The sequence below is a fragment of the Daphnia pulicaria genome, chromosome 1, assembly GCF_021234035.1.
Source record: "Daphnia pulicaria isolate SC F1-1A chromosome 1, SC_F0-13Bv2, whole genome shotgun sequence".
NCBI classification, from domain to species: domain Eukaryota; kingdom Metazoa; phylum Arthropoda; class Branchiopoda; order Diplostraca; family Daphniidae; genus Daphnia; species Daphnia pulicaria.
Genome location: NC_060913.1, coordinates 36307318 through 36335078, shown reverse-complemented (window position 1 = coordinate 36335078; position 27761 = coordinate 36307318). Strand labels below are relative to the sequence as shown.

General features: G+C 40.8%; 36 non-coding genes and 1 pseudogene across 36 annotated transcripts; all 37 read left to right on the top strand.

The window, feature by feature from the left end:
- Positions 1–452: 452 nt before the first annotated feature.
- LOC124322954 lies at positions 453–574 on the top strand. Its single transcript, XR_006915205.1, has one exon. It is a non-coding gene; the product is annotated as a U5 spliceosomal RNA (small nuclear RNA).
- Positions 575–777: 203 nt separating this feature from the next.
- On the top strand, positions 778–896 carry LOC124323129. Its single transcript, XR_006915373.1, has one exon. It is a non-coding gene; the product is annotated as a 5S ribosomal RNA (ribosomal RNA).
- Positions 897–1644: 748 nt separating this feature from the next.
- On the top strand, positions 1645–1763 carry LOC124322018. The gene has a single exon (XR_006914375.1). It is a non-coding gene; the product is annotated as a 5S ribosomal RNA (ribosomal RNA).
- Positions 1764–2518: 755 nt separating this feature from the next.
- On the top strand, positions 2519–2740 carry LOC124322446. The gene has a single exon (XR_006914730.1). It is a non-coding gene; the product is annotated as a small nucleolar RNA U3 (small nucleolar RNA).
- A 509-nt stretch (positions 2741–3249) lies between these two features.
- On the top strand, positions 3250–3440 carry LOC124322199. The gene has a single exon (XR_006914547.1). It is a non-coding gene; the product is annotated as a U2 spliceosomal RNA (small nuclear RNA).
- A 509-nt stretch (positions 3441–3949) lies between these two features.
- On the top strand, positions 3950–4113 carry LOC124322017. Its single transcript, XR_006914374.1, has one exon. It is a non-coding gene; the product is annotated as a U1 spliceosomal RNA (small nuclear RNA).
- A 192-nt stretch (positions 4114–4305) lies between these two features.
- On the top strand, positions 4306–4395 carry Trnah-gug. Its single transcript is given in 2 exon segments — positions 4306–4342; positions 4361–4395. It is a non-coding gene; the product is annotated as a tRNA-His (tRNA).
- A 404-nt stretch (positions 4396–4799) lies between these two features.
- Positions 4800–4941, top strand: LOC124322649. The gene has a single exon (XR_006914919.1). It is a non-coding gene; the product is annotated as a U4 spliceosomal RNA (small nuclear RNA).
- Positions 4942–5515: 574 nt separating this feature from the next.
- Positions 5516–5638, top strand: LOC124322845. Its single transcript, XR_006915102.1, has one exon. It is a non-coding gene; the product is annotated as a U5 spliceosomal RNA (small nuclear RNA).
- Positions 5639–5841: 203 nt separating this feature from the next.
- LOC124322006 lies at positions 5842–5960 on the top strand. The gene has a single exon (XR_006914364.1). It is a non-coding gene; the product is annotated as a 5S ribosomal RNA (ribosomal RNA).
- A 748-nt stretch (positions 5961–6708) lies between these two features.
- On the top strand, positions 6709–6827 carry LOC124321994. The gene has a single exon (XR_006914353.1). It is a non-coding gene; the product is annotated as a 5S ribosomal RNA (ribosomal RNA).
- A 754-nt stretch (positions 6828–7581) lies between these two features.
- On the top strand, positions 7582–7803 carry LOC124322445. Its single transcript, XR_006914729.1, has one exon. It is a non-coding gene; the product is annotated as a small nucleolar RNA U3 (small nucleolar RNA).
- A 510-nt stretch (positions 7804–8313) lies between these two features.
- On the top strand, positions 8314–8504 carry LOC124322198. Its single transcript, XR_006914546.1, has one exon. It is a non-coding gene; the product is annotated as a U2 spliceosomal RNA (small nuclear RNA).
- A 509-nt stretch (positions 8505–9013) lies between these two features.
- On the top strand, positions 9014–9177 carry LOC124322016. The gene has a single exon (XR_006914373.1). It is a non-coding gene; the product is annotated as a U1 spliceosomal RNA (small nuclear RNA).
- A 192-nt stretch (positions 9178–9369) lies between these two features.
- Trnah-gug lies at positions 9370–9459 on the top strand. Its single transcript is given in 2 exon segments — positions 9370–9406; positions 9425–9459. It is a non-coding gene; the product is annotated as a tRNA-His (tRNA).
- A 404-nt stretch (positions 9460–9863) lies between these two features.
- Positions 9864–10005, top strand: LOC124322647. The gene has a single exon (XR_006914918.1). It is a non-coding gene; the product is annotated as a U4 spliceosomal RNA (small nuclear RNA).
- Positions 10006–10579: 574 nt separating this feature from the next.
- LOC124322844 lies at positions 10580–10702 on the top strand. Its single transcript, XR_006915101.1, has one exon. It is a non-coding gene; the product is annotated as a U5 spliceosomal RNA (small nuclear RNA).
- A 203-nt stretch (positions 10703–10905) lies between these two features.
- LOC124321983 lies at positions 10906–11024 on the top strand. The gene has a single exon (XR_006914342.1). It is a non-coding gene; the product is annotated as a 5S ribosomal RNA (ribosomal RNA).
- A 748-nt stretch (positions 11025–11772) lies between these two features.
- LOC124321971 lies at positions 11773–11891 on the top strand. The gene has a single exon (XR_006914331.1). It is a non-coding gene; the product is annotated as a 5S ribosomal RNA (ribosomal RNA).
- A 754-nt stretch (positions 11892–12645) lies between these two features.
- Positions 12646–12867, top strand: LOC124322444. The gene has a single exon (XR_006914728.1). It is a non-coding gene; the product is annotated as a small nucleolar RNA U3 (small nucleolar RNA).
- A 510-nt stretch (positions 12868–13377) lies between these two features.
- LOC124322338 lies at positions 13378–13499 on the top strand (annotated as a pseudogene).
- A 4280-nt stretch (positions 13500–17779) lies between these two features.
- On the top strand, positions 17780–17965 carry LOC124322304. Its single transcript, XR_006914644.1, has one exon. It is a non-coding gene; the product is annotated as a U2 spliceosomal RNA (small nuclear RNA).
- A 509-nt stretch (positions 17966–18474) lies between these two features.
- On the top strand, positions 18475–18638 carry LOC124322015. The gene has a single exon (XR_006914372.1). It is a non-coding gene; the product is annotated as a U1 spliceosomal RNA (small nuclear RNA).
- Positions 18639–18830: 192 nt separating this feature from the next.
- On the top strand, positions 18831–18920 carry Trnah-gug. The gene is given in 2 exon segments: positions 18831–18867; positions 18886–18920. It is a non-coding gene; the product is annotated as a tRNA-His (tRNA).
- Positions 18921–19324: 404 nt separating this feature from the next.
- Positions 19325–19466, top strand: LOC124322646. Its single transcript, XR_006914917.1, has one exon. It is a non-coding gene; the product is annotated as a U4 spliceosomal RNA (small nuclear RNA).
- A 574-nt stretch (positions 19467–20040) lies between these two features.
- LOC124322843 lies at positions 20041–20163 on the top strand. Its single transcript, XR_006915100.1, has one exon. It is a non-coding gene; the product is annotated as a U5 spliceosomal RNA (small nuclear RNA).
- A 203-nt stretch (positions 20164–20366) lies between these two features.
- On the top strand, positions 20367–20485 carry LOC124321959. The gene has a single exon (XR_006914320.1). It is a non-coding gene; the product is annotated as a 5S ribosomal RNA (ribosomal RNA).
- A 748-nt stretch (positions 20486–21233) lies between these two features.
- Positions 21234–21352, top strand: LOC124321946. Its single transcript, XR_006914308.1, has one exon. It is a non-coding gene; the product is annotated as a 5S ribosomal RNA (ribosomal RNA).
- A 754-nt stretch (positions 21353–22106) lies between these two features.
- On the top strand, positions 22107–22328 carry LOC124322443. Its single transcript, XR_006914727.1, has one exon. It is a non-coding gene; the product is annotated as a small nucleolar RNA U3 (small nucleolar RNA).
- Positions 22329–22839: 511 nt separating this feature from the next.
- Positions 22840–23030, top strand: LOC124322197. The gene has a single exon (XR_006914545.1). It is a non-coding gene; the product is annotated as a U2 spliceosomal RNA (small nuclear RNA).
- Positions 23031–23539: 509 nt separating this feature from the next.
- On the top strand, positions 23540–23703 carry LOC124322013. The gene has a single exon (XR_006914371.1). It is a non-coding gene; the product is annotated as a U1 spliceosomal RNA (small nuclear RNA).
- Positions 23704–23895: 192 nt separating this feature from the next.
- Positions 23896–23985, top strand: Trnah-gug. The gene is given in 2 exon segments: positions 23896–23932; positions 23951–23985. It is a non-coding gene; the product is annotated as a tRNA-His (tRNA).
- A 404-nt stretch (positions 23986–24389) lies between these two features.
- On the top strand, positions 24390–24531 carry LOC124322645. The gene has a single exon (XR_006914916.1). It is a non-coding gene; the product is annotated as a U4 spliceosomal RNA (small nuclear RNA).
- A 574-nt stretch (positions 24532–25105) lies between these two features.
- Positions 25106–25228, top strand: LOC124322842. Its single transcript, XR_006915099.1, has one exon. It is a non-coding gene; the product is annotated as a U5 spliceosomal RNA (small nuclear RNA).
- A 203-nt stretch (positions 25229–25431) lies between these two features.
- On the top strand, positions 25432–25550 carry LOC124321937. Its single transcript, XR_006914306.1, has one exon. It is a non-coding gene; the product is annotated as a 5S ribosomal RNA (ribosomal RNA).
- A 748-nt stretch (positions 25551–26298) lies between these two features.
- LOC124321925 lies at positions 26299–26417 on the top strand. The gene has a single exon (XR_006914305.1). It is a non-coding gene; the product is annotated as a 5S ribosomal RNA (ribosomal RNA).
- Positions 26418–27171: 754 nt separating this feature from the next.
- On the top strand, positions 27172–27393 carry LOC124322442. Its single transcript, XR_006914726.1, has one exon. It is a non-coding gene; the product is annotated as a small nucleolar RNA U3 (small nucleolar RNA).
- Positions 27394–27761: the final 368 nt, after the last annotated feature.

The following is a 27761-nucleotide window of genomic DNA, read 5'->3' as shown; positions in this document are numbered from 1 at the left end:
GGTATTGCACGTCAGACAAGGCTGATTAATTCGTTCGCTGAAGGCCATTAATATCAGTCAGTTGGAACATTGTGAACACGGGGAAAATATTTGAAAAGGTGATTCCAAATGACAAGGTGAAAAGATTCCACCATGTTTAAAGGGGAAGTTCAATAAATTGTTAACCGCTGTAGGGTGAATGTCGGGGTAAACATCTGATCCCACCACCTACGTGTTGGGCTTGTACCATAAAGATCGTTCATTTTTTTCAAAAAATAACACTGCGCACAAACTGTTTCGTTCAAAAACATGTTAACGAGCTTTATACATGATATTTACTTTAAAATAACTGTACCCATTGATAAAGAATTGCACAAGGATTTTGATATGTAAACGCATGTTTCGAAAAAAAACCTTACAAGCGCACTTCAAAATTTTGAAATGAATATAAATACAAGGCATACCACTGTTATTTACTCTGGTTTCTAATCAATACCGGATAAATCTTTCGCCTTTTACTAAAGATTTCCGTGGTTAGGAGCATTGATGAGTCTATATGACTTATTTTTTTAACGCCCCGGTCTTCTGATTGGGCACTTTGAATAAATGAAAAATTAAAAACGTCTGTATGCGGAAACAAAGATATTCTACTACTACATACTGACAACATTTGTAAAATGACAAACTGATAGTTTTTCGGTGGTTTTGGTAAGATTAGTGTGTATTTCAAAAGATAAATCTCAAGCACAAGTAATAGATTAGAGGCGAATATGGTCGGGTAATTGCGTCTAGTTTAATGTCATCGGCCATACCACATAGAACTCACCCGGTCTCGTCAGCTCCCGGAAGTTAAGCTATGTCGGGTCCCGTTAGTACTTGGATGGGTGACCGCTTGGGAATACGGGATGCTGTTGGCATGGAATTATTTTATTTTTGTGAATCCAATTGAATTGAAGTGCTTCCCAAGATGGGTGATACTACATGGACTACAATGTATTATTTTGGCATTAGTTGAAAATGGAAGGAACGTATTTTTTACTGGATATTGCCTACTAGACGTCCTCCAACCTCTTTGTTGCTGAAAGATATTTGAAACGCCGTGCGCGAAGCGCACGGCACAGCCGAGAGGCTACTAGACGTCCTCCAACCTCTTTGTTGCTGAAAGATATTTGAAACGCCGTGCGCGAAGCGCACGGCACAGCCGAGAGGCTTGTACGTTGGTGGTTTCTTCGGGCAGCTCTATCTAATCTCTCTGGCTCTGAGATCCTTATGCAACGCAAGCTAAGTAAAGCGCGAAGCGCACGGCACAGCCGAGAGGCTTGTACGTTGGTGGTTTCTTCGGGCAGCTCTATCTAATCTCTCTGACTCTGAGATCCTTATGCAACGCAAGCTAAGTAAGGGAAGCAATCGTTAGCCTTATGACACTTGGATTGTTGGCTCATTGATCGGACATCCCCGGAACGAGAAAATTAAAAATGACAGTTAGCCAAAAATAGTGGCGTTTGGAAATATTATCAAATTTTATATTCGGTTGTCCATTGACAAATGTACTTATATGTCCTCGTTTGTTTGGCTAAGGTTGGTGTGTATTTCGAACAGAAAGTAAGCAAGCATTAGAACTAGATTTAGAGGCGAATATGGTCGGGTAATGGCGACTGAATTGATGTCAACGGCCATACCACATAGAACTCACCCGGTCTCGTCAGCTCCCGGAAGTTAAGCTATGTCGGGTCCCGTTAGTACTTGGATGGGTGACCGCTTGGGAATACGGGATGCTGTTGGCATGGTGTAATTTTATTTTTGCTCCCCAAGTTAGATGAGACATGGAATATAATGTATTCTTTAGGTATTAGTTGAAAAGGGTATTGCTGGGACTTTGATTAATGATACCATATATTGTAGAACGCATGTTTGTTTGATCTCGGTAGTTTTAACGACAAAAAAAAAAGATAGAGGTTTGGCTATTTTGTTGAGGCTGTTGCATGACGCCCACTCACTGGCACGATCCCACTACTGCCGAACACGGGAACTTTTGGCTGCTAGGTTTCCCTCCTGACCCACTACGCTCCTCCTTAGCTAACCTGCACCTACTAGATTCCTCTAGCAGATCCATGCTGATGTCAAGCTTAGTGCGGGCACCTGATCAACATGCGGTATCACGAAACAGGGCTCCTAAACTCAAGCCATCCACTCTACCAAGCCTCCCCGAAGCAGGATTATAGGTGCACGCCAAACACCCAGCTGATAAATGGGCTCTCAATCGATAATACATTACTGTAATAAATTGATTTGATGAGCACGCGGATTCTTTATTGTGTCCAAAATTGGTCTCGTCACTTGTTCTATAACTATTAAAGAGCTTCTCGGTGTTTCAATAAATGAACAAAATGCAAGACCTGACAATGTATGTACTGTGTGCGTCAAGTATTGCAAATCTCAATTTAATATTCCGAAATATCGATCTATGCACTGTAATTTACGCCAAAGCTCATTGATCGTACAAACCTTATTTAGAGTTCTGCAAAATAACATTGCATTTAAGATCATACTTCACAGGATCATTTCTGTAGTATATCTTGACTTGTTTCCCACCAGAAACTTGTCTCCTTTCAACCCACGATGACGAGTTAAGACGCTGGTTTCTGAGCGTGAAACAGGCTGTGAGTGTAGCTGTCTCGACAGCATCAAACACAGTCATTGAGGACCGTTTCCGTTAAATCCATGTGAAATAGCGGAAGGAAACTAGCGTGTTCAGAGTGGTTGAGATGATAAAACAAATTTAAATTCTTGAAAATCTAAAGAGATAAATCTTAATAATAATTCCAGGTATTCGTGTCCTTAAATCATCTGCTTGTATGGCAAAATAAATTGTGAAAGTGAGGTTGGTCAATTTGAGGATGTGTCATGACTTTATGATCGTATTGCATTCTTTTAGTTATTGTTATTTAATCATGATTAATTATCGTTCAGAGCTTTTGTCGTCAGGTGGCGTGGCAAAGCCATATTCTGAAAAAAAGGACCTAGTGTGATAACGAGAGTAAAATTTGCAACGCCTTCAGCGTAAATTGTATCTCCCTTAATACAGTATGAGCATAATAAAACAAATGAAAATGAACTTTATAAGCATCAAGTGGTCGCGTCTGGAAAAATGAACAACTCAATATTTTATAGCATTTCTTGAATGTTTTGAGTGATATGAGTATTCTTCGTACACCACCGGAAATGTGTTGAACCTCAGTGGTTATTTTGGGCAGTAATCCTTGTAACATTATCGCTTCTCGGCCTTTTGGCTAAGATCAAAGTGTAGTATCTGTTCTTATCAGCTTAATATCTGATACGGGTTCAAATGGACCCCAGAATATTAAACTGATTTTTGGCATACGGTGGGAATACAGTGCTTGCACTGCTCCCGCCACGGGTTGACCCGGTATTGCAGTACCTCCGGGATCGGCTCACCCTCTATGAGGGAGAACATATTGAATAAAACAGAAATTGTCTTAGCACCGTATAATAAAAGACCATGTATAATTGCAAAACTGTCATGTAGACATGTTTGTAATTTTTTCTAATTGTATTTTTTTCGTAATATCAAGAAAAGCATAAAAAAATACGTACTTGATTGTGTTAACTAATTAGTACTGTTCATCTTTCGATGTGATGTTTTTTTTTAAAATATGAAGATGCGTGTATTTTCATATGAAAAGTCGATTTTCTTATTTTCTTATTTGCCAATTGGACGACCAAATGAAAAAAAACAAGCAATTTGTTTCTTGAAAAGTATTTGCAAAGATCAAGACCATGAAATAAATACTGAGCTTTATTTACTATATTTTGCTCGAGTTCGTAATTCAAGTCGATGAAAGAAAGTGGGTGGTATTCTCTAAACGTCAGTCAAATACTTGAACACTCTTTGTCAATATTGTTCTGCTGTATACAAAGTATTAAACAAAGTGAAAAAGCATCCACAATCATACTTACCTGGCTCAGAGGCAACCATGATCACCAAGGTGGTTCCTCCAGGGCGAGGCCTTTCCATTGCACTAAGGATGGGCTGACCCTTGCGATTAATCCAAATGTGATTAACTCGGGAGTACAATTTTTGGTAGTGGGGGACTGCGTTCGCGCCGTTCCCTGAACACACTATAAATGTAAGAAAAATTCTTGTCATCTGCCGGAAGTTGAACTAAATCTGGTCCCGTTAGTAAACGGTAGGGTTGACCGCTTGGGAATACGCGAAGCATCAGATTTTCTTTCTGGGAAGAAACAACAAAGTAATGAAATTCATGTTTAGCTACTTTAATATAAATCATCATGGCCAATGGATTGGCCGTGATCGTCTAGTGGTTAGGACCCTACGTTGTGGTACCTACTAGATATGAATCCGTAGTAACCCAGGTTCGAATCCTGGTCACGGCACTGAAAACTGATTTTTCACGTCAACACGCAGATTAACTATAAATTTTGTTTGGTTGGAAAGTAATGCTCGCTCACTTCAATAGTTCATAATGTGAAAAACAATTTGGAATGAAAACCTGAAATTCCCCCTCCCTTTTTTTGTGTGTGCAGGAAGTTGTTGAAATGTATGGAAGAAAAATACACATTTACAGAATTTCAAGTATTTGACCCGATATTAAGACAAAAATTATTTCATGTATGTAATGAACTGTCCCCTGTTGGTATTAGTCCAATGGGAGATGGAAATTAAAATTTGCCTAGGGTAATCTAAATGAATATTTCTGAACGAAATTGTTGGTCCAACACGTCCAAGCAGAACGAATTCAGCAAATGCTTAAGTAGACTTGCTTTTCTGATTATAATTTAGCTTTGCGCAGTGGCAATATCATAACCAATGAGGGTCTCCCGAGGTGTGATTATTGCTAGTTGAAAACTTTAACCAATACCCCGCCACGATGAAGTGAAATAATCTTTGTCGTCGGCAATTTTTGATAGCTCCATCAGGAGCATTTCAGCGTACAAGAAAAAAAAAATTACAGTCAGTTAGAAAAATTGGAGTGTTGCATAGTGTGTTTATAACATTAAACGGTGAAAGTGAAATCGTATAAGTGATTTTTGTTTCCATTTAGTTGGTATTGCACGTCAGACAAGGCTGATTAATTCGTTCGCTGAAGGCCATTAATATCAGTCAGTTGGAACATTGTGAACACGGGGAAAATATTTGAAAAGGTGATTCCAAATGACAAGGTGAAAAGATTCCACCATGTTTAAAGGGGAAGTTCAATAAATTGTTAACCGCTGTAGGGTGAATGTCGGGGTAAACATCTGATCCCACCACCTACGTGTTGGGCTTGTACCATAAAGATCGTTCATTTTTTTCAAAAATAACACTGCGCACAACTGTTTCGTTCAAAAACATGTTAACGAGCTTTATACATGATATTTACTTTAAAATAACTGTACCCATTGATAAAGAATTGCACAAGGATTTTGATATGTAAACGCATGTTTCGAAAAAAAACCTTACAAGCGCACTTCAAAATTTTGAAATGAATATAAATACAAGGCATACCACTGTTATTTACTCTGGTTTCTAATCAATACCCGGATAAATCTTTCGCCTTTTACTAAAGATTTCCGTGGTTAGGAGCATTGATGAGTCTATATGACTTATTTTTTTAACGCCCGGTCTTCTGATTGGGCACTTTGAATAAATGAAAAATTAAAAACGTCTGTATGCGGAAACAAAGATATTCTACTACTACATACTGACAACATTTGTAAAATGACAAACTGATAGTTTTTCGGTGGTTTTGGTAAGATTAGTGTGTATTTCAAAAAGATAAATCTCAAGCACAAGTAATAGATTAGAGGCGAATATGGTCGGGTAATTGCGTCTAGTTTAATGTCAACGGCCATACCACATAGAACTCACCCGGTCTCGTCAGCTCCCGGAAGTTAAGCTATGTCGGGTCCCGTTAGTACTTGGATGGGTGACCGCTTGGGAATACGGGATGCTGTTGGCATGGAATTATTTTATTTTTGTGAATCCAATTGAATTGAAGTGCTTCCCAAGATGGGTGATACTACATGGACTACAATGTATTATTTTGGCATTAGTTGAAAATGGAAGGAACGTATTTTTTACTGGATATTGCCTACTAGACGTCCTCCAACCTCTTTGTTGCTGAAAGATATTTGAAACGCCGTGCGCGAAGCGCACGGCACAGCCGAGAGGCTACTAGACGTCCTCCAACCTCTTTGTTGCTGAAAGATATTTGAAACGCCGTGCGCGAAGCGCACGGCACAGCCGAGAGGCTTGTACGTTGGTGGTTTCTTCGGGCAGCTCTATCTAATCTCTCTGGCTCTGAGATCCTTATGCAACGCAAGCTAAGTAAAGCGCGAAGCGCACGGCACAGCCGAGAGGCTTGTACGTTGGTGGTTTCTTCGGGCAGCTCTATCTAATCTCTCTGACTCTGAGATCCTTATGCAACGCAAGCTAAGTAAGGGAAGCAATCGTTAGCCTTATGACACTTGGATTGTTGGCTCATTGATCGGACATCCCCGGAACGAGAAAATTAAAAATGACAGTTAGCCAAAAATAGTGGCGTTTGGAAATATTATCAAATTTTATATTCGGTTGTCCATTGACAAATGTACTTATATGTCCTCGTTTGTTTGGCTAAGGTTGGTGTGTATTTCGAACAGAAAGTAAGCAAGCATTAGAACTAGATTTAGAGGCGAATATGGTCGGGTAATGGCGACTGAATTGATGTCAACGGCCATACCACATAGAACTCACCCGGTCTCGTCAGCTCCCGGAAGTTAAGCTATGTCGGGTCCCGTTAGTACTTGGATGGGTGACCGCTTGGGAATACGGGATGCTGTTGGCATGGTGTAATTTTATTTTTGCTCCCCAAGTTAGATGAGACATGGAATATAATGTATTCTTTAGGTATTAGTTGAAAAGGGTATTGCTGGGACTTTGATTAATGATACCATATATTGTAGAACGCATGTTTGTTTGATCTCGGTAGTTTTAACGACAAAAAAAAAGATAGAGGTTTGGCTATTTTGTTGAGGCTGTTGCATGACGCCCACTCACTGGCACGATCCCACTACTGCCGAACACGGGAACTTTTGGCTGCTAGGTTTCCCTCCTGACCCACTACGCTCCTCCTTAGCTAACCTGCACCTACTAGATTCCTCTAGCAGATCCATGCTGATGTCAAGCTTAGTGCGGGCACCTGATCAACATGCGGTATCACGAAACAGGGCTCCTAAACTCAAGCCATCCACTCTACCAAGCCTCCCCGAAGCAGGATTATAGGTGCACGCCAAACACCCAGCTGATAAATGGGCTCTCAATCGATAATACATTACTGTAATAAATTGATTTGATGAGCACGCGGATTCTTTATTGTGTCCAAAATTGGTCTCGTCACTTGTTCTATAACTATTAAAGAGCTTCTCGGTGTTTCAATAAATGAACAAAATGCAAGACCTGACAATGTATGTACTGTGTGCGTCAAGTATTGCAAATCTCAATTTAATATTCCGAAATATCGATCTATGCACTGTAATTTACGCCAAAGCTCATTGATCGTACAAACCTTATTTAGAGTTCTGCAAAATAACATTGCATTTAAGATCATACTTCACAGGATCATTTCTGTAGTATATCTTGACTTGTTTCCCACCAGAAACTTGTCTCCTTTCAACCCACGATGACGAGTTAAGACGCTGGTTTCTGAGCGTGAAACAGGCTGTGAGTGTAGCTGTCTCGACAGCATCAAACACAGTCATTGAGGACCGTTTCCGTTAAATCCATGTGAAATAGCGGAAGGAAACTAGCGTGTTCAGAGTGGTTGAGATGATAAAACAAATTTAAATTCTTGAAAATCTAAAGAGATAAATCTTAATAATAATTCCAGGTATTCGTGTCCTTAAATCATCTGCTTGTATGGCAAAATAAATTGTGAAAGTGAGGTTGGTCAATTTGAGGATGTGTCATGACTTTATGATCGTATTGCATTCTTTTAGTTATTGTTATTTAATCATGATTAATTATCGTTCAGAGCTTTTGTCGTCAGGTGGCGTGGCAAAGCCATATTCTGAAAAAAAAGGACCTAGTGTGATAACGAGAGTAAAATTTGCAACGCCTTCAGCGTAAATTGTATCTCCCTTAATACAGTATGAGCATAATAAAACAAATGAAAATGAACTTTATAAGCATCAAGTGGTCGCGTCTGGAAAAATGAACAACTCAATATTTTATAGCATTTCTTGAATGTTTTGAGTGATATGAGTATTCTTCGTACACCACCGGAAATGTGTTGAACCTCAGTGGTTATTTTGGGCAGTAATCCTTGTAACATTATCGCTTCTCGGCCTTTTGGCTAAGATCAAAGTGTAGTATCTGTTCTTATCAGCTTAATATCTGATACGGGTTCAAATGGACCCCAGAATATTAAACTGATTTTTGGCATACGGTGGGAATACAGTGCTTGCACTGCTCCCGCCACGGGTTGACCCGGTATTGCAGTACCTCCGGGATCGGCTCACCCTCTATGAGGGAGAACATATTGAATAAAACAGAAATTGTCTTAGCACCGTATAATAAAAGACCATGTATAATTGCAAAACTGTCATGTAGACATGTTTGTAATTTTTTCTAATTGTATTTTTTTCGTAATATCAAGAAAAGCATAAAAAAATACGTACTTGATTGTGTTAACTAATTAGTACTGTTCATCTTTCGATGTGATGTTTTTTTTTAAAATATGAAGATGCGTGTATTTTCATATGAAAAGTCGATTTTCTTATTTTCTTATTTGCCAATTGGACGACCAAATGAAAAAAAACAAGCAATTTGTTTCTTGAAAAGTATTTGCAAAGATCAAGACCATGAAATAAATACTGAGCTTTATTTACTATATTTTGCTCGAGTTCGTAATTCAAGTCGATGAAAGAAAGTGGGTGGTATTCTCTAAACGTCAGTCAAATACTTGAACACTCTTTGTCAATATTGTTCTGCTGTATACAAAGTATTAAACAAAGTGAAAAAGCATCCACAATCATACTTACCTGGCTCAGAGGCAACCATGATCACCAAGGTGGTTCCTCCAGGGCGAGGCCTTTCCATTGCACTAAGGATGGGCTGACCCTTGCGATTAATCCAAATGTGATTAACTCGGGAGTACAATTTTTGGTAGTGGGGGACTGCGTTCGCGCCGTTCCCTGAACACACTATAAATGTAAGAAAAATTCTTGTCATCTGCCGGAAGTTGAACTAAATCTGGTCCCGTTAGTAAACGGTAGGGTTGACCGCTTGGGAATACGCGAAGCATCAGATTTTCTTTCTGGGAAGAAACAACAAAGTAATGAAATTCATGTTTAGCTACTTTAATATAAATCATCATGGCCAATGGATTGGCCGTGATCGTCTAGTGGTTAGGACCCTACGTTGTGGTACCTACTAGATATGAATCCGTAGTAACCCAGGTTCGAATCCTGGTCACGGCACTGAAAACTGATTTTTCACGTCAACACGCAGATTAACTATAAATTTTGTTTGGTTGGAAAGTAATGCTCGCTCACTTCAATAGTTCATAATGTGAAAAACAATTTGGAATGAAAACCTGAAATTCCCCCTCCCTTTTTTTGTGTGTGCAGGAAGTTGTTGAAATGTATGGAAGAAAAATACACATTTACAGAATTTCAAGTATTTGACCCGATATTAAGACAAAAATTATTTCATGTATGTAATGAACTGTCCCCTGTTGGTATTAGTCCAATGGGAGATGGAAATTAAAATTTGCCTAGGGTAATCTAAATGAATATTTCTGAACGAAATTGTTGGTCCAACACGTCCAAGCAGAACGAATTCAGCAAATGCTTAAGTAGACTTGCTTTTCTGATTATAATTTAGCTTTGCGCAGTGGCAATATCATAACCAATGAGGGTCTCCCGAGGTGTGATTATTGCTAGTTGAAAACTTTAACCAATACCCCGCCACGATGAAGTGAAATAATCTTTGTCGTCGGCAATTTTTGATAGCTCCATCAGGAGCATTTCAGCGTACAAGAAAAAAAAAATTACAGTCAGTTAGAAAAATTGGAGTGTTGCATAGTGTGTTTATAACATTAAACGGTGAAAGTGAAATCGTATAAGTGATTTTTGTTTCCATTTAGTTGGTATTGCACGTCAGACAAGGCTGATTAATTCGTTCGCTGAAGGCCATTAATATCAGTCAGTTGGAACATTGTGAACACGGGGAAAATATTTGAAAAGGTGATTCCAAATGACAAGGTGAAAAGATTCCACCATGTTTAAAGGGGAAGTTCAATAAATTGTTAACCGCTGTAGGGTGAATGTCGGGGTAAACATCTGATCCCACCACCTACGTGTTGGGCTTGTACCATAAAGATCGTTCATTTTTTTCAAAAATAACACTGCGCACAACTGTTTCGTTCAAAAACATGTTAACGAGCTTTATACATGATATTTACTTTAAAATAACTGTACCCATTGATAAAGAATTGCACAAGGATTTTGATATGTAAACGCATGTTTCGAAAAAAAACCTTACAAGCGCACTTCAAAATTTTGAAATGAATATAAATACAAGGCATACCACTGTTATTTACTCTGGTTTCTAATCAATACCCGGATAAATCTTTCGCCTTTTACTAAAGATTTCCGTGGTTAGGAGCATTGATGAGTCTATATGACTTATTTTTTTAACGCCCGGTCTTCTGATTGGGCACTTTGAATAAATGAAAAATTAAAAACGTCTGTATGCGGAAACAAAGATATTCTACTACTACATACTGACAACATTTGTAAAATGACAAACTGATAGTTTTTCGGTGGTTTTGGTAAGATTAGTGTGTATTTCAAAAAGATAAATCTCAAGCACAAGTAATAGATTAGAGGCGAATATGGTCGGGTAATTGCGTCTAGTTTAATGTCAACGGCCATACCACATAGAACTCACCCGGTCTCGTCAGCTCCCGGAAGTTAAGCTATGTCGGGTCCCGTTAGTACTTGGATGGGTGACCGCTTGGGAATACGGGATGCTGTTGGCATGGAATTATTTTATTTTTGTGAATCCAATTGAATTGAAGTGCTTCCCAAGATGGGTGATACTACATGGACTACAATGTATTATTTTGGCATTAGTTGAAAATGGAAGGAACGTATTTTTTACTGGATATTGCCTACTAGACGTCCTCCAACCTCTTTGTTGCTGAAAGATATTTGAAACGCCGTGCGCGAAGCGCACGGCACAGCCGAGAGGCTACTAGACGTCCTCCAACCTCTTTGTTGCTGAAAGATATTTGAAACGCCGTGCGCGAAGCGCACGGCACAGCCGAGAGGCTTGTACGTTGGTGGTTTCTTCGGGCAGCTCTATCTAATCTCTCTGGCTCTGAGATCCTTATGCAACGCAAGCTAAGTAAAGCGCGAAGCGCACGGCACAGCCGAGAGGCTTGTACGTTGGTGGTTTCTTCGGGCAGCTCTATCTAATCTCTCTGACTCTGAGATCCTTATGCAACGCAAGCTAAGTAAGGGAAGCAATCGTTAGCCTTATGACACTTGGATTGTTGGCTCATTGATCGGACATCCCCGGAACGAGAAAATTAAAAATGACAGTTAGCCAAAAATAGTGGCGTTTGGAAATATTATCAAATTTTATATTCGGTTGTCCATTGACAAATGTACTTATATGTCCTCGTTTGTTTGGCTAAGGTTGGTGTGTATTTCGAACAGAAAGTAAGCAAGCATTAGAACTAGATTTAGAGGCGAATATGGTCGGGTAATGGCGACTGAATTGATGTCAACGGCCATACCACATAGAACTCACCCGGTCTCGTCAGCTCCCGGAAGTTAAGCTATGTCGGGTCCCGTTAGTACTTGGATGGGTGACCGCTTGGGAATACGGGATGCTGTTGGCATGGTGTAATTTTATTTTTGCTCCCCAAGTTAGATGAGACATGGAATATAATGTATTCTTTAGGTATTAGTTGAAAAGGGTATTGCTGGGACTTTGATTAATGATACCATATATTGTAGAACGCATGTTTGTTTGATCTCGGTAGTTTTAACGACAAAAAAAAAGATAGAGGTTTGGCTATTTTGTTGAGGCTGTTGCATGACGCCCACTCACTGGCACGATCCCACTACTGCCGAACACGGGAACTTTTGGCTGCTAGGTTTCCCTCCTGACCCACTACGCTCCTCCTTAGCTAACCTGCACCTACTAGATTCCTCTAGCAGATCCATGCTGATGTCAAGCTTAGTGCGGGCACCTGATCAACATGCGGTATCACGAAACAGGGCTCCTAAACTCAAGCCATCCACTCTACCAAGCCTCCCCGAAGCAGGATTATAGGTGCACGCCAAACACCCAGCTGATAAATGGGCTCTCAATCGATAATACATTACTGTAATAAATTGATTTGATGAGCACGCGGATTCTTTATTGTGTCCAAAATTGGTCTCGTCACTTGTTCTATAACTATTAAAGAGCTTCTCGGTGTTTCAATAAATGAACAAAATGCAAGACCTGACAATGTATGTACTGTGTGCGTCAAGTATTGCAAATCTCAATTTAATATTCCGAAATATCGATCTATGCACTGTAATTTACGCCAAAGCTCATTGATCGTACAAACCTTATTTAGAGTTCTGCAAAATAACATTGCATTTAAGATCATACTTCACAGGATCATTTCTGTAGTATATCTTGACTTGTTTCCCACCAGAAACTTGTCTCCTTTCAACCCACGATGACGAGTTAAGACGCTGGTTTCTGAGCGTGAAACAGGCTGTGAGTGTAGCTGTCTCGACAGCATCAAACACAGTCATTGAGGACCGTTTCCGTTAAATCCATGTGAAATAGCGGAAGGAAACTAGCGTGTTCAGAGTGGTTGAGATGATAAAACAAATTTAAATTCTTGAAAATCTAAAGAGATAAATCTTAATAATAATTCCAGGTATTCGTGTCCTTAAATCATCTGCTTGTATGGCAAAATAAATTGTGAAAGTGAGGTTGGTCAATTTGAGGATGTGTCATGACTTTATGATCGTATTGCATTCTTTTAGTTATTGTTATTTAATCATGATTAATTATCGTTCAGAGCTTTTGTCGTCAGGTGGCGTGGCAAAGCCATATTCTGAAAAAAAAGGACCTAGTGTGATAACGAGAGTAAAATTTGCAACGCCTTCAGCGTAAATTGTATCTCCCTTAATACAGTATGAGCATAATAAAACAAATGAAAATGAACTTTATAAGCATCAAGTGGTCGCGTCTGGAAAAATGAACAACTCAATATTTTATAGCATTTCTTGAATGTTTTGAGTGATATGAGTATTCTTCGTACACCACCGGAAATGTGTTGAACCTCAGTGGTTATTTTGGGCAGTAATCCTTGTAACATTATCGCTTCTCGGCCTTTTGGCTAAGATCAAAGTGTAGTATCTGTTCTTATCAGCTTAATATCTGATACGGGCTTTCCTTTGGCCTCCAACTTCTTCTAACATTTCCTCTGCTCTCAATTCTTGACAGTTGGATAATCGCTTAGCCCGGCAACTGGCGAGAGGGTGTTTTTGCTGTAAACTACGCGGCGTTTCTACTGACGTCGGTCTTCCGGTATCCAATCCGGCCAGCAATTCCCTTCTCGTGTTTCATATTCCCACACACGCGCGTCCCGGTTAGGCCCACACATTAACCATAGCTCCTCGTTGGCTGGGAGTCAAATCCCCTGGAGATTCCTCTGAGTTTTTAGTCTTTCTGTAAACTTTTCCCTATGAAGTCAGTAGTAAACTTGCAGTAAACTCACTCTAATTCAGTCCCAAATTCGTACTTTTTAAAAAGCAAATGCGGGGGTTGACTCTCACCCTCATCCCAACCTTGAGCCGATCCAGACGTCTGACCGTCTGGATTTGTTCTCCCTTTCTGGAATGGCAGGGGCAGCTGTGGACTTCTTCGAGTTCCAAGCTTGTGATGGAACTATTTACTTACCTTGGCCTGTGCCCGATACGATTAAGTGCTCTCTCTGTAAAATCGGAAAATACTCGTCAAGATCACGAGTCCAAGATTCGGTCAGGCACATGTTCGCTAAACATGACGCGAGAGTTGCTCCCATGTACACATGCAATTCGTGCGATCACGAGACCAGCGATGTTGTCATTGCTAGAAGGCATGAGAAAGGTTGTGGTGCACTTGATGAGAGCATCACTGTGGAAGGAACCACAATTATGGGTAATGAAGTCACGCTCATGTATCCAGGTGGCCCATGCCGATGCCCCTTATGCAAGTGGCACACAAAGGGTGAGGGAACAGTCGCTTTCCAGTCCATTGAACATCATCTGTTTAGAGTACATGGTCTCACTACAGTCCGCAGATGGCAATGTAGGAAATGCGAGGCAAATGGAGATGGATACTTCATTAAAACGCATTACAAAACACATCTAACAGAGACGCCAAAACCGTATTCTCCAACTGTTCCCCTCCTCCCCCTCCCTCCTAACATTTCCAACAGAGAGTTTTTCAGAATTATCAATCTTGAACTGTCAACCACCTCTTGTCACACCCCCACTGTTGCTTCGAGACGCAATACTCCGAACAACACAGAAGGAGAGGGGACCTCACCCGTCCCCTCCTCTTCCTCTCCAGCTTCTCCAGTTTCATCTTCTTCTTTTTCTTCTGCATCAAACACCTCCAAAGACTTGTCCACTCAACGCTCGAGTCCTTCTACTCCAAACATAATCTCAGAAAACAGTGAATCTCTTGACTCATCAATTTCCTCTTTCAATTCTCCGTCTTCATCAAAATCTTCCAACAACAATGATTCCTCTTATGAATCTCCAGCCTCATCTCCCAGCCAGCTTGGTAGATTGGTAGCTCCCGGAGACGCGGTGTGTCCACTAGAGGCGTTTAGGAGTGTTTGGGGCGCTAGGATAGAGGCTTGCAACACGGTACAGTGCCTCGACTCCACCCTCACTAAGTGCAGTGCTGAGTGGCTAAAACTTTCTGCCACACCGGAAGACTCGACCTCTTCTCAGAAACGACCGCCCCCTCCAAAGAAGCCACCAGACGCCCACCGAAAGCGAAGCCAAAACCGCCAGCAACAAAGAATCAGAAGATCCAAACAAACCCAAAACGACCAAAAGAGCAAAATTCAACGTCTATTTTCTTTGTATCCCCGCAGGGCTGTCAGGAAAATTCTCGAAGAAGAATCAACTGGATATTCTGGAACAAAAGAAACAGCGACTGCATTTTTGAAAGAAACCTACTGTCAGCCAGCTCCTTCTCAGGAGCAAGTGGAGTCAGCCCGTGCTCAATTCGACCACTGCGATTGGAAGCAGACGACCGATGACGACATCAGGCTACTCTCAGCTCCCCCCAGTCTTAGCGAAATCAAGCTTAAACTCGGTAAAGCTGCTAACACTGCTCCAGGAAGGGATGGCCTTGAATATCGCCACCTCCGGTCTCTTGACGGTAATGGCGAGCTCCTAGCAACCATTTACCGGGCGGTGTGGTCTCTGGGTATCCCAGCCTGCTGGAAAACATCTCGAACCGTCCCTATCTTCAAGAAAGGAGATCCCTCTGATTATGGAAACTTCAGGCCAATATCCTTACTACCAACCATGTACAAGATATTTTCGGGTATAATATCGTCCAGGATAATGGCCACCGCCACGAGACTAGGATGGATTTCTCCAGAACAAAAGGGATTCCTTCCAGGAGTCAGGGGTATCCAAGAGCACACCCACATACTCCACACGGTGATCGAGCAGGCGAAACAGTCAAAAAGGAAGCTGGTGATTGCTTGGCTCGATCTCACCAACGCATTCGGATCAATACCTCATCCGATACTGAACAGCCTGTTCGAAAGCCTCCCGATACCAGACGAACTTCGCCGCATTCTGACCGATATCTACTCAAACAACATCATGGACTTTGCCGTCGGACAAGACTCAGTTCAAATCCATCCAACAGCCGGAGTCCGACAAGGAGATCCATTAAGCAGCGTCGTCTTCAATCTGGCGGCAGAACCGATCATCAGGACAGTAAAATCAAACAACAACGGGTTCGCAGTCTACCAGTCAAGAGTGTCCACTTCGTCCTATGCAGACGACATTGCCATCGCAGGATCTTCAGTCAGCGAAATCCAGGGAACTCTCAATGCCACCGAGAACACGGCAACCTCACTCGGCTTGAGATTTAATCCTAACAAATGCACGTCACTCACACTCATTAATGGCAAATCTTCTGTAGATAACCCACTGAAACTCGGAGACTCCCAAATAAGGGCCCTAGCCGAGGACGAACAGGAAAACTATCTAGGGACTCCACTAGGCTCACGACTAACCTTCCGACCCACCACGTCACTTCTCGGAAATTTGATAAAGATTGGCGACTCCGGTTTGGCTCCCTGGCAAAAGCTGGAAGTGTACAGAAGTGTACTACTCCCATCACTTTCCCACCACCTTGCATCGGGAAGAGTCGAGAAAAGATCCCTCTACGACCTGGACGTCGCCTGCAGAGATTTCCTTCGCAAGGTAGCCTGTGTCCCTATGTCCGCTAACACTGCTTTTTTCTACTCAGATCGCCGCGTGGGAGGACTTGGAGTTCTCCCCCTCACAGACGAGGCTGACATTTGGACCCTGGCAAGAGCACTGCAACTCCTAGATAGCAAAGACAAGAACGTCAGTGAAGTGGCAATGGCACAACTAGAAGAAACCATCAAATTGGGATACGGCAGGAACGAGGTCCCCTTTCCACTTCCTATTAACGAGTACTTGGCAGGTTCCATGGAAAAGGGACTTGGAGCAATCAGACATGGAGGAGCATCGATGAACCTTTGGACCCGCGCAAGGAAGGCCTCGGGCTGTTTGAAGAGGATAAGGATTGATGTATCCGGCGAAGAGTACAGCAAAGTTATCGCCGATGACATCTCCACAATCTCCATCAAGGCAGTCAGAGGACTCCGGACCGCGATGAGGCAAAGGTGGACAAGCAGACTCCTGTCAGCTCAACAAGGAAAGACGGCAACCGGATTAGCTCTTGACATGGCCAAGGAGAACGCAGGTCTCTTATCATGCCGAACGCCACTGTCCTTCCAGGAATGGCACTTTCTCCACAAGGCGAGACTAGGGATACTGCCAGTCCGAGGTGGCCCAGGATCAAAGTCGACAGTCAAAATCTGTCGACTAGGTTGTACGAAGCTGGAAACCACAGACCATGTTGTCTGTGGGTGCCAGGTAAACTCCGCTCTTTCTATTAATCGTCATAATTCTATCTTAGGACTGATGGCGGAAGAAACGGAGAAACTTGGCCACACCGTCTCCGTCAACCTCGCCGTGGACAACTCCGGACTCAGACCAGACCTGGTGGTCACTTCCACCAACCCTCCCATCATCATCGACGTCACGGTTCCCCTCAGCAGCGCGGATGGACTCGAGAAGGCACAGGCAAGGAAAATTGAAAAGTACAAACATCTTGGTGTGGTACTCCCTCTCGTGGTTGGTTCACTAGGGTCCTGGCTCCCAAGCAACGATGAGATATGTCTTGCCCTGGGATTCTCGGGTAGAAAATGGCAGAGCCTCAAGAAGAAGATGAAACTACTGGCCATCCAAGGAACAACTCAAATCATAGCCAAACATCTGGCATACCAGACCGAAGCAAGCGATCCCGAACCCGAAGAAGAAGAAGCAGAAGAGGGCGCAAGTCCTCCCTCTTCCTCAAACTAAGGGTTTTTTAACGTAGCGTTGACACGTCGTCTCGCGAACTTTTTCCCTTCAAACTCAATTAAAATAAATCATTGTATATATGTTTATTCCCAGTCCTTTGGAAAATACAATGCATAAAATCTGTTCTTATCAGCTTAATATCTGATACGGGTTCAAATGGACCCCAGAATATTAAACTGATTTTTGGCATACGGTGGGAATACAGTGCTTGCACTGCTCCCGCCACGGGTTGACCCGGTATTGCAGTACCTCCGGGATCGGCTCACCCTCTATGAGGGAGAACATATTGAATAAAACAGAAATTGTCTTAGCACCGTATAATAAAAGACCATGTATAATTGCAAAACTGTCATGTAGACATGTTTGTAATTTTTTCTAATTGTATTTTTTTCGTAATATCAAGAAAAGCATAAAAAAATACGTACTTGATTGTGTTAACTAATTAGTACTGTTCATCTTTCGATGTGATGTTTTTTTTTAAAATATGAAGATGCGTGTATTTTCATATGAAAAGTCGATTTTCTTATTTTCTTATTTGCCAATTGGACGACCAAATGAAAAAAAACAAGCAATTTGTTTCTTGAAAAGTATTTGCAAAGATCAAGACCATGAAATAAATACTGAGCTTTATTTACTATATTTTGCTCGAGTTCGTAATTCAAGTCGATGAAAGAAAGTGGGTGGTATTCTCTAAACGTCAGTCAAATACTTGAACACTCTTTGTCAATATTGTTCTGCTGTATACAAAGTATTAAACAAAGTGAAAAAGCATCCACAATCATACTTACCTGGCTCAGAGGCAACCATGATCACCAAGGTGGTTCCTCCAGGGCGAGGCCTTTCCATTGCACTAAGGATGGGCTGACCCTTGCGATTAATCCAAATGTGATTAACTCGGGAGTACAATTTTTGGTAGTGGGGGACTGCGTTCGCGCCGTTCCCTGAACACACTATAAATGTAAGAAAAATTCTTGTCATCTGCCGGAAGTTGAACTAAATCTGGTCCCGTTAGTAAACGGTAGGGTTGACCGCTTGGGAATACGCGAAGCATCAGATTTTCTTTCTGGGAAGAAACAACAAAGTAATGAAATTCATGTTTAGCTACTTTAATATAAATCATCATGGCCAATGGATTGGCCGTGATCGTCTAGTGGTTAGGACCCTACGTTGTGGTACCTACTAGATATGAATCCGTAGTAACCCAGGTTCGAATCCTGGTCACGGCACTGAAAACTGATTTTTCACGTCAACACGCAGATTAACTATAAATTTTGTTTGGTTGGAAAGTAATGCTCGCTCACTTCAATAGTTCATAATGTGAAAAACAATTTGGAATGAAAACCTGAAATTCCCCCTCCCTTTTTTTGTGTGTGCAGGAAGTTGTTGAAATGTATGGAAGAAAAATACACATTTACAGAATTTCAAGTATTTGACCCGATATTAAGACAAAAATTATTTCATGTATGTAATGAACTGTCCCCTGTTGGTATTAGTCCAATGGGAGATGGAAATTAAAATTTGCCTAGGGTAATCTAAATGAATATTTCTGAACGAAATTGTTGGTCCAACACGTCCAAGCAGAACGAATTCAGCAAATGCTTAAGTAGACTTGCTTTTCTGATTATAATTTAGCTTTGCGCAGTGGCAATATCATAACCAATGAGGGTCTCCCGAGGTGTGATTATTGCTAGTTGAAAACTTTAACCAATACCCCGCCACGATGAAGTGAAATAATCTTTGTCGTCGGCAATTTTTGATAGCTCCATCAGGAGCATTTCAGCGTACAAGAAAAAAAAAATTACAGTCAGTTAGAAAAATTGGAGTGTTGCATAGTGTGTTTATAACATTAAACGGTGAAAGTGAAATCGTATAAGTGATTTTTGTTTCCATTTAGTTGGTATTGCACGTCAGACAAGGCTGATTAATTCGTTCGCTGAAGGCCATTAATATCAGTCAGTTGGAACATTGTGAACACGGGGAAAATATTTGAAAAGGTGATTCCAAATGACAAGGTGAAAAGATTCCACCATGTTTAAAGGGGAAGTTCAATAAATTGTTAACCGCTGTAGGGTGAATGTCGGGGTAAACATCTGATCCCACCACCTACGTGTTGGGCTTGTACCATAAAGATCGTTCATTTTTTTCAAAAATAACACTGCGCACAACTGTTTCGTTCAAAAACATGTTAACGAGCTTTATACATGATATTTACTTTAAAATAACTGTACCCATTGATAAAGAATTGCACAAGGATTTTGATATGTAAACGCATGTTTCGAAAAAAAACCTTACAAGCGCACTTCAAAATTTTGAAATGAATATAAATACAAGGCATACCACTGTTATTTACTCTGGTTTCTAATCAATACCCGGATAAATCTTTCGCCTTTTACTAAAGATTTCCGTGGTTAGGAGCATTGATGAGTCTATATGACTTATTTTTTTAACGCCCGGTCTTCTGATTGGGCACTTTGAATAAATGAAAAATTAAAAACGTCTGTATGCGGAAACAAAGATATTCTACTACTACATACTGACAACATTTGTAAAATGACAAACTGATAGTTTTTCGGTGGTTTTGGCAAGATTAGTGTGTATTTCAAAAAGATAAATCTCAAGCACAAGTAATAGATTAGAGGCGAATATGGTCGGGTAATTGCGTCTAGTTTAATGTCAACGGCCATACCACATAGAACTCACCCGGTCTCGTCAGCTCCCGGAAGTTAAGCTATGTCGGGTCCCGTTAGTACTTGGATGGGTGACCGCTTGGGAATACGGGATGCTGTTGGCATGGAATTATTTTATTTTTGTGAATCCAATTGAATTGAAGTGCTTCCCAAGATGGGTGATACTACATGGACTACAATGTATTATTTTGGCATTAGTTGAAAATGGAAGGAACGTATTTTTTACTGGATATTGCCTACTAGACGTCCTCCAACCTCTTTGTTGCTGAAAGATATTTGAAACGCCGTGCGCGAAGCGCACGGCACAGCCGAGAGGCTACTAGACGTCCTCCAACCTCTTTGTTGCTGAAAGATATTTGAAACGCCGTGCGCGAAGCGCACGGCACAGCCGAGAGGCTTGTACGTTGGTGGTTTCTTCGGGCAGCTCTATCTAATCTCTCTGGCTCTGAGATCCTTATGCAACGCAAGCTAAGTAAAGCGCGAAGCGCACGGCACAGCCGAGAGGCTTGTACGTTGGTGGTTTCTTCGGGCAGCTCTATCTAATCTCTCTGACTCTGAGATCCTTATGCAACGCAAGCTAAGTAAGGGAAGCAATCGTTAGCCTTATGACACTTGGATTGTTGGCTCATTGATCGGACATCCCCGGAACGAGAAAATTAAAAATGACAGTTAGCCAAAAATAGTGGCGTTTGGAAATATTATCAAATTTTATATTCGGTTGTCCATTGACAAATGTACTTATATGTCCTCGTTTGTTTGGCTAAGGTTGGTGTGTATTTCGAACAGAAAGTAAGCAAGCATTAGAACTAGATTTAGAGGCGAATATGGTCGGGTAATGGCGACTGAATTGATGTCAACGGCCATACCACATAGAACTCACCCGGTCTCGTCAGCTCCCGGAAGTTAAGCTATGTCGGGTCCCGTTAGTACTTGGATGGGTGACCGCTTGGGAATACGGGATGCTGTTGGCATGGTGTAATTTTATTTTTGCTCCCCAAGTTAGATGAGACATGGAATATAATGTATTCTTTAGGTATTAGTTGAAAAGGGTATTGCTGGGACTTTGATTAATGATACCATATATTGTAGAACGCATGTTTGTTTGATCTCGGTAGTTTTAACGACAAAAAAAAAGATAGAGGTTTGGCTATTTTGTTGAGGCTGTTGCATGACGCCCACTCACTGGCACGATCCCACTACTGCCGAACACGGGAACTTTTGGCTGCTAGGTTTCCCTCCTGACCCACTACGCTCCTCCTTAGCTAACCTGCACCTACTAGATTCCTCTAGCAGATCCATGCTGATGTCAAGCTTAGTGCGGGCACCTGATCAACATGCGGTATCACGAAACAGGGCTCCTAAACTCAAGCCATCCACTCTACCAAGCCTCCCCGAAGCAGGATTATAGGTGCACGCCAAACACCCAGCTGATAAATGGGCTCTCAATCGATAATACATTACTGTAATAAATTGATTTGATGAGCACGCGGATTCTTTATTGTGTCCAAAATTGGTCTCGTCACTTGTTCTATAACTATTAAAGAGCTTCTCGGTGTTTCAATAAATGAACAAAATGCAAGACCTGACAATGTATGTACTGTGTGCGTCAAGTATTGCAAATCTCAATTTAATATTCCGAAATATCGATCTATGCACTGTAATTTACGCCAAAGCTCATTGATCGTACAAACCTTATTTAGAGTTCTGCAAAATAACATTGCATTTAAGATCATACTTCACAGGATCATTTCTGTAGTATATCTTGACTTGTTTCCCACCAGAAACTTGTCTCCTTTCAACCCACGATGACGAGTTAAGACGCTGGTTTCTGAGCGTGAAACAGGCTGTGAGTGTAGCTGTCTCGACAGCATCAAACACAGTCATTGAGGACCGTTTCCGTTAAATCCATGTGAAATAGCGGAAGGAAACTAGCGTGTTCAGAGTGGTTGAGATGATAAAACAAATTTAAATTCTTGAAAATCTAAAGAGATAAATCTTAATAATAATTCCAGGTATTCGTGTCCTTAAATCATCTGCTTGTATGGCAAAATAAATTGTGAAAGTGAGGTTGGTCAATTTGAGGATGTGTCATGACTTTATGATCGTATTGCATTCTTTTAGTTATTGTTATTTAATCATGATTAATTATCGTTCAGAGCTTTTGTCGTCAGGTGGCGTGGCAAAGCCATATTCTGAAAAAAAAGGACCTAGTGTGATAACGAGAGTAAAATTTGCAACGCCTTCAGCGTAAATTGTATCTCCCTTAATACAGTATGAGCATAATAAAACAAATGAAAATGAACTTTATAAGCATCAAGTGGTCGCGTCTGGAAAAATGAACAACTCAATATTTTATAGCATTTGTTTGAATGTTTTGAGTGATATGAGTATTCTTCGTACACCACCGGAAATGTGTTGAACCTCAGTGGTTATTTTGGGCAGTAATCCTTGTAACATTATCGCTTCTCGGCCTTTTGGCTAAGATCAAAGTGTAGTATCTGTTCTTATCAGCTTAATATCTGATACGGGTTCAAATGGACCCCAGAATATTAAACTGATTTTTGGCATACGGTGGGAATACAGTGCTTGCACTGCTCCCGCCACGGGTTGACCCGGTATTGCAGTACCTCCGGGATCGGCTCACCCTCTATGAGGGAGAACATATTGAATAAAACAGAAATTGTCTTAGCACCGTATAATAAAAGACCATGTATAATTGCAAAACTGTCATGTAGACATGTTTGTAATTTTTTCTAATTGTATTTTTTTCGTAATATCAAGAAAAGCATAAAAAAATACGTACTTGATTGTGTTAACTAATTAGTACTGTTCATCTTTCGATGTGATGTTTTTTTTTAAAATATGAAGATGCGTGTATTTTCATATGAAAAGTCGATTTTCTTATTTTCTTATTTGCCAATTGGACGACCAAATGAAAAAAAACAAGCAATTTGTTTCTTGAAAAGTATTTGCAAAGATCAAGACCATGAAATAAATACTGAGCTTTATTTACTATATTTTGCTCGAGTTCGTAATTCAAGTCGATGAAAGAAAGTGGGTGGTATTCTCTAAACGTCAGTCAAATACTTGAACACTCTTTGTCAATATTGTTCTGCTGTATACAAAGTATTAAACAAAGTGAAAAAGCATCCACAATCATACTTACCTGGCTCAGAGGCAACCATGATCACCAAGGTGGTTCCTCCAGGGCGAGGCCTTTCCATTGCACTAAGGATGGGCTGACCCTTGCGATTAATCCAAATGTGATTAACTCGGGAGTACAATTTTTGGTAGTGGGGGACTGCGTTCGCGCCGTTCCCTGAACACACTATAAATGTAAGAAAAATTCTTGTCATCTGCCGGAAGTTGAACTAAATCTGGTCCCGTTAGTAAACGGTAGGGTTGACCGCTTGGGAATACGCGAAGCATCAGATTTTCTTTCTGGGAAGAAACAACAAAGTAATGAAATTCATGTTTAGCTACTTTAATATAAATCATCATGGCCAATGGATTGGCCGTGATCGTCTAGTGGTTAGGACCCTACGTTGTGGTACCTACTAGATATGAATCCGTAGTAACCCAGGTTCGAATCCTGGTCACGGCACTGAAAACTGATTTTTCACGTCAACACGCAGATTAACTATAAATTTTGTTTGGTTGGAAAGTAATGCTCGCTCACTTCAATAGTTCATAATGTGAAAAACAATTTGGAATGAAAACCTGAAATTCCCCCTCCCTTTTTTTGTGTGTGCAGGAAGTTGTTGAAATGTATGGAAGAAAAATACACATTTACAGAATTTCAAGTATTTGACCCGATATTAAGACAAAAATTATTTCATGTATGTAATGAACTGTCCCCTGTTGGTATTAGTCCAATGGGAGATGGAAATTAAAATTTGCCTAGGGTAATCTAAATGAATATTTCTGAACGAAATTGTTGGTCCAACACGTCCAAGCAGAACGAATTCAGCAAATGCTTAAGTAGACTTGCTTTTCTGATTATAATTTAGCTTTGCGCAGTGGCAATATCATAACCAATGAGGGTCTCCCGAGGTGTGATTATTGCTAGTTGAAAACTTTAACCAATACCCCGCCACGATGAAGTGAAATAATCTTTGTCGTCGGCAATTTTTGATAGCTCCATCAGGAGCATTTCAGCGTACAAGAAAAAAAAAATTACAGTCAGTTAGAAAAATTGGAGTGTTGCATAGTGTGTTTATAACATTAAACGGTGAAAGTGAAATCGTATAAGTGATTTTTGTTTCCATTTAGTTGGTATTGCACGTCAGACAAGGCTGATTAATTCGTTCGCTGAAGGCCATTAATATCAGTCAGTTGGAACATTGTGAACACGGGGAAAATATTTGAAAAGGTGATTCCAAATGACAAGGTGAAAAGATTCCACCATGTTTAAAGGGGAAGTTCAATAAATTGTTAACCGCTGTAGGGTGAATGTCGGGGTAAACATCTGATCCCACCACCTACGTGTTGGGCTTGTACCATAAAGATCGTTCATTTTTTTCAAAAATAACACTGCGCACAACTGTTTCGTTCAAAAACATGTTAACGAGCTTTATACATGATATTTACTTTAAAATAACTGTACCCATTGATAAAGAATTGCACAAGGATTTTGATATGTAAACGCATGTTTCGAAAAAAAACCTTACAAGCGCACTTCAAAATTTTGAAATGAATATAAATACAAGGCATACCACTGTTATTTACTCTGGTTTCTAATCAATACCCGGATAAATCTTTCGCCTTTTACTAAAGATTTCCGTGGTTAGGAGCATTGATGAGTCTATATGACTTATTTTTTTAACGCCCGGTCTTCTGATTGGGCACTTTGAATAAATGAAAAATTAAAAACGTCTGTATGCGGAAACAAAGATATTCTACTACTACATACTGACAACATTTGTAAAATGACAAACTGATAGTTTTTCGGTGGTTTTGGTAAGATTAGTGTGTATTTCAAAAAGATAAATCTCAAGCACAAGTAATAGATTAGAGGCGAATATGGTCGGGTAATTGCGTCTAGTTTAATGTCAACGGCCATACCACATAGAACTCACCCGGTCTCGTCAGCTCCCGGAAGTTAAGCTATGTCGGGTCCCGTTAGTACTTGGATGGGTGACCGCTTGGGAATACGGGATGCTGTTGGCATGGAATTATTTTATTTTTGTGAATCCAATTGAATTGAAGTGCTTCCCAAGATGGGTGATACTACATGGACTACAATGTATTATTTTGGCATTAGTTGAAAATGGAAGGAACGTATTTTTTACTGGATATTGCCTACTAGACGTCCTCCAACCTCTTTGTTGCTGAAAGATATTTGAAACGCCGTGCGCGAAGCGCACGGCACAGCCGAGAGGCTACTAGACGTCCTCCAACCTCTTTGTTGCTGAAAGATATTTGAAACGCCGTGCGCGAAGCGCACGGCACAGCCGAGAGGCTTGTACGTTGGTGGTTTCTTCGGGCAGCTCTATCTAATCTCTCTGGCTCTGAGATCCTTATGCAACGCAAGCTAAGTAAAGCGCGAAGCGCACGGCACAGCCGAGAGGCTTGTACGTTGGTGGTTTCTTCGGGCAGCTCTATCTAATCTCTCTGACTCTGAGATCCTTATGCAACGCAAGCTAAGTAAGGGAAGCAATCGTTAGCCTTATGACACTTGGATTGTTGGCTCATTGATCGGACATCCCCGGAACGAGAAAATTAAAAATGACAGTTAGCCAAAAATAGTGGCGTTTGGAAATATTATCAAATTTTATATTCGGTTGTCCATTGACAAATGTACTTATATGTCCTCGTTTGTTTGGCTAAGGTTGGTGTGTATTTCGAACAGAAAGTAAGCAAGCATTAGAACTAGATTTAGAGGCGAATATGGTCGGGTAATGGCGACTGAATTGATGTCAACGGCCATACCACATAGAACTCACCCGGTCTCGTCAGCTCCCGGAAGTTAAGCTATGTCGGGTCCCGTTAGTACTTGGATGGGTGACCGCTTGGGAATACGGGATGCTGTTGGCATGGTGTAATTTTATTTTTGCTCCCCAAGTTAGATGAGACATGGAATATAATGTATTCTTTAGGTATTAGTTGAAAAGGGTATTGCTGGGACTTTGATTAATGATACCATATATTGTAGAACGCATGTTTGTTTGATCTCGGTAGTTTTAACGACAAAAAAAAAGATAGAGGTTTGGCTATTTTGTTGAGGCTGTTGCATGACGCCCACTCACTGGCACGATCCCACTACTGCCGAACACGGGAACTTTTGGCTGCTAGGTTTCCCTCCTGACCCACTACGCTCCTCCTTAGCTAACCTGCACCTACTAGATTCCTCTAGCAGATCCATGCTGATGTCAAGCTTAGTGCGGGCACCTGATCAACATGCGGTATCACGAAACAGGGCTCCTAAACTCAAGCCATCCACTCTACCAAGCCTCCCCGAAGCAGGATTATAGGTGCACGCCAAACACCCAGCTGATAAATGGGCTCTCAATCGATAATACATTACTGTAATAAATTGATTTGATGAGCACGCGGATTCTTTATTGTGTCCAAAATTGGTCTCGTCACTTGTTCTATAACTATTAAAGAGCTTCTCGGTGTTTCAATAAATGAACAAAATGCAAGACCTGACAATGTATGTACTGTGTGCGTCAAGTATTGCAAATCTCAATTTAATATTCCGAAATATCGATCTATGCACTGTAATTTACGCCAAAGCTCATTGATCGTACAAACCTTATTTAGAGTTCTGCAAAATAACATTGCATTTAAGATCATACTTCACAGGATCATTTCTGTAGTATATCTTGACTTGTTTCCCACCAGAAACTTGTCTCCTTTCAACCCACGATGACGAGTTAAGACGCTGGTTTCTGAGCGTGAAACAGGCTGTGAGTGTAGCTGTCTCGACAGCATCAAACACAGTCATTGAGGACCGTTTCCGTTAAATCCATGTGAAATAGCGGAAGGAAACTAGCGTGTTCAGAGTGGTTGAGATGATAAAACAAATTTAAATTCTTGAAAATCTAAAGAGATAAATCTTAATAATAATTCCAGGTATTCGTGTCCTTAAATCATCTGCTTGTATGGCAAAATAAATTGTGAAAGTGAGGTTGGTCAATTTGAGGATGTGTCATGACTTTATGATCGTATTGCATTCTTTTAGTTATTGTTATTTAATCATGATTAATTATCGTTCAGAGCTTTTGTCGTCAGGTGGCGTGGCAAAGCCATATTCTGAAAAAAAAGGACCTAGTGTGATAACGAGAGTAAAATTTGCAACGCCTTCAGCGTAAATTGTATCTCCCTTAATACAGTATGAGCATAATAAAACAAATGAAAATGAACTTTATAAGCATC